Below are 4016 nucleotides of genomic sequence, written 5' to 3'. Positions count from 1 at the left end.
AAGCTTCACAAATAGGGAAACTATCAGCACCATGGCCTGCACATCTCCAACTCCCACAAAGCCCTGTCCACTCTGGACAGATGTGCTGTTACCACAACCCTTGGAGCCTCACATCAGGCACCAAAATGACTGCGGTTGTTGAACCCAACATGTGGCTCAGCAGCTCACAGTGCTTTGTGCACTGCCCAATTCTCAGTGGGATGGGGATGAGAACTGGGAAAAAAAGTACAACTTCTGGGTTGTAACAAAGCAGTTTACTAAGAGAGATAAAAGGAGAGGAGTAATAGTTATCACTATATATCCATTGATATGGAATTGTATGTAACAACTGATGCATAAGCACTTGCTCAGCACCACCAGACTGATGCTCAGCTGGACCCTGGGCAGTGAAGAGACTGAGATGAACTCCCACCCCTTTCAATACAATTTCTGCTTGCTGTCAGGTGATAGAGAACGTCCCTTTGGCCACTATCAGTCAGCTGTCCTCACTCTGTTCCCTCCCAGCTCTATGTGCCCTCCACTGACCATGGCTTTGGCTCCGTACAACACTGCTTAGCAGCAGCTGTAAACATCAGAGTGTTATCAATGATTTTCTCCTAGAACCAAAACACTGCACCATAGCAGGCAGTCTGAAGAAAAAAAATCCATCTGAGCTGTAACTCAGATTCCTGCCTGTCCCCCTCCTCTTGTTCTTCCTGATCAGGAAGCAAGGAACAGAATCTGCTGCTCTTCTTTTTGAAACCTTTCCATCAGTATTCAGGTGGCTCCTCTGCCATCCCCAGGCAGAGCTCAGTGCACTCTCACAGATGGCAGCAGCCTTTCTTCATCTTCATTGCCTAATCGTAATGAAGAGTCTGTACCTACTTTGCTACAGTTCAGAGGTGGGAACCATCCCACCATGTCTCTGTGAGACAAACAAGACCCTAGGCCTGCAAAGGCACAGAGATGTGGAGTTCGCTGAGTGAATGTTTGTGGTCCTCTCATTAGTGTAAGGATTCTTCAGAAAGCATCCCCTTCCAGAAGCATGCTTTGATTTAGCCTGACTGGGTCTTGCATCTACACTGTGGTACTGATGTTCAGGGCCTTGCTCAGAAGCAGCAGCCTGCATGAAAGGAAAAGCTCTGTGGTTTTCTCTTGATTTGTCCCGTTTATTTCCCATGCTACCCGCACTGGTCTACAGGCACTTTAGGGCAGCAGCAGGTTGGGGTTACCCCCAGAGGGTACACAGTAAGATTTAGGACGGGGTATTGGCAACAAGACTTTCTCTGAGGAATCCTCACACAATCCTATAGAACAACTCAGAGGCTTTCCATTCAATCTCCAACAGCAACAACATCCCTCAGCCCTTCTCTGTCACATCCAATTCCCCACCCTTCCCCATTTGGACCTGGTTTAAAGCCCTTTAATCAATCAGTGCAGGAGCATTTCAGATGGGGTCATGGAGGAGGCAGACTGCCATTCTTGGGGTGGCCATTTTCCCAGGAGGGCATGGTGGGAGGGCTTTGTCCCATCTGGTTCCACCAACACTTGCATCCACCCAGCAGAAGGCTGTGCCCTCTGTGTCCCACTTGACCTCTGCATGGAGCTTACAGTTGACAGGGACATGGCTGAGAAGCTCTGGGCATGGACTAATGGACAAGGAAGTAAGGTAGCTTCTTAAATTCCTCCCTTCATACCTTAGCAACTTCCTTGTAATCTCCCCAAGTATCCTGTCCTTTCTTCTCAATGACGGAGATTCTCTTTTTCTTCCTGAGTCTCAACAGTTTTTCCCAGTTCAACTGCACTGGTCTTCTTCCCCTATGGCTCACCTGATGGCATTCAGGGAAAGCCTGATCTTGTGCCTTTAAGATTTCCATCTTGAGGAGTGTCCAGGCTTCCTGGACCCCTTTACCCATAAGGAGCGATTCCCAAGGGACCTGTGCTACAAGTGTCCTGAACAGGTCAAAGTCCGCTCTCTAGAAGTTCAGGATTGTAGTTTTGCTAGTCACCCTTCTGACATCTCCAAGAATAGAGAATTCTACCATTTCATGGCCACTCTGCCCAAGACAGTCCCCAACCTTCTCAACTCCTACCAGTCCTTCACTGTTAGTGAAGAGCAGGTCTAGCAAGGAACCACCCCTGGTAGGACTTCATACCAGCTGCGTAAAGAAGCTGTCTTCTATACAATCTATAAACCTCTTGGACTGATTCCTCTGCTATTTATTATATTCCCAGCATATATCAGAGAAGTTGTAGTCTCCCAAGAAAATGAGTGCTGGCAATCTTGCAACTTCAGTAAGCTGCTCATAGAATGCCTCACCCATCAATTAGGCGGTCTATAAGAAACCTTTAGCAAGATGTCACACTTACAGGCCTTTCCCCTGATCCTTACAAACATGCACTTCATTCTGAAGCCCAAGCCCTTCAACATCAAAACTCTCTTTAATAAAAAGGGCCACACCACCACCTTTCCTTCCTCCTCTATCCCTTCTGAAGAGCTTGTAACCATCCATCACAGCAGTCCAGTCATGGCAGTGGTCCCACCATGGGTCGGTAATAGCAACTAGGTCATGGTTTGTCAGATACACAGTTGCTTCCAGCTCCTCCTGCTTGTTGACCAAGCTGCGTGCGTTGGTGTAGACGCACTTCAGCTGAGGCATCTGCCTCTCTCCCAGCTCAAACAGCATTTCACTAGGCTTATCTCTGGTAAGCCCTGTTTTGTCCCCTCCCCCATCGTAGCTAGTTTAAAGCTCTTTCGATAAGCCCTGCTACCTTCTGTGCTAGGATTTGTTTCCCCCTTTGAGACAGTTGGGTTCCATTCATGGATAACAGGCCATGGGCCAAGTAAACTGTCCTGTGATCAAAGAACTCAAAGTTTCTGGCTCAGTAACAACTTCTGAGACAATTGTTCATTGCTTTGCTTTCCAAGCCTGCTCTGTGTCCCTCATTGCCCCTGAAGGTATAGAACAAAATATCACTTGATCTCCCACTTTGTGAACTAAATGGCCTAAATTCCTGAAATCTCTTTTTATAGTTTGTAGGCTTCTCTAAGAAATTTCATCACTGCCCACCTAAACTATGAGTAGTGGAAAATAATCAGTGGACCTAACCAGCATTGGGGGTTTCCTCATTATGTCCCTGACCTGCAGCCAAGAAGGCAGCAGACTTACTGACAGCTCGGGTCCAGTCTGCAAATGGGGCCCTCTATTCCTCTGAGAAGGGAGTCACCCACCACGGCCACCCTTCTTTCTTTCATGGCAGAGGAAGTCACAAGGCTTGGTAGTGACTGCCTTGCATTAGGCTCTCTCCTAGGCAGATCCTCCATTGCCTCCCCATTCTTATCTCCTTCAGATTTCAGAGTGTCAAACCTGTTGCTTAGAGGGAGCAGGGGTCGAGGGCTAGGCAGGCATGGGGGGGCTCCTGTGACGTTGAGTTGGGACTCTCTTCCAACCCTCCTCATCAGTCAGGTCTGTCTGACTGTGACAGGGCAGGGAGTCAACCACTTTTCTGGGGGTATCTGCCTGGCAGCCTTCCCTCGGGGATGCCAGCAAGTCACTCCACCAGCCCATCTCCCGATCACACTCCCTGATGGTAAACTGTGAGTAAAACCTTGAGTAAAGTGAGAGTTCACCTAGACAAAAGTATGAGTAGAAACCTGGATTGACGTGAGGGTAAACCCAGAGTAAAACCAGGATCCCATCCATCATCATGCTCAGCCTCTAAGGGGAACATTTTCTAGTGTTGCTGTGCAAAAATATAGGTTCCTCACATCTAACCTATGTCTCCCCTTTTTAATTTAAATCCATTTCCATTTGTCCTGTTATCAACAGACCATCCCATCCTTATTCTAGCGTTAGGCATCTCATCCTCAGATGGAAACCCTGGGGCTGAATTGGGATCAGTTTTTCAAAGAACCACGGGGGCTGCAAGTTCACCTAGCTGAGTTCAGATGTGCACAGTGAGGTGTCTGTGTGTGAGTCCCTCATCTGAATCCTTGTTTTTTATTCCACAGGGACTGCACTGCTCATACACAGACT

The sequence above is a fragment of the Coturnix japonica genome, chromosome 36 (genome assembly GCF_054131305.1).
Source record: "Coturnix japonica strain WE chromosome 36, WE-NBRP24, whole genome shotgun sequence".
NCBI classification, from domain to species: Eukaryota; Metazoa; Chordata; class Aves; order Galliformes; family Phasianidae; genus Coturnix; species Coturnix japonica.
Note: the sequence above shows the minus strand (reverse complement) of the source record.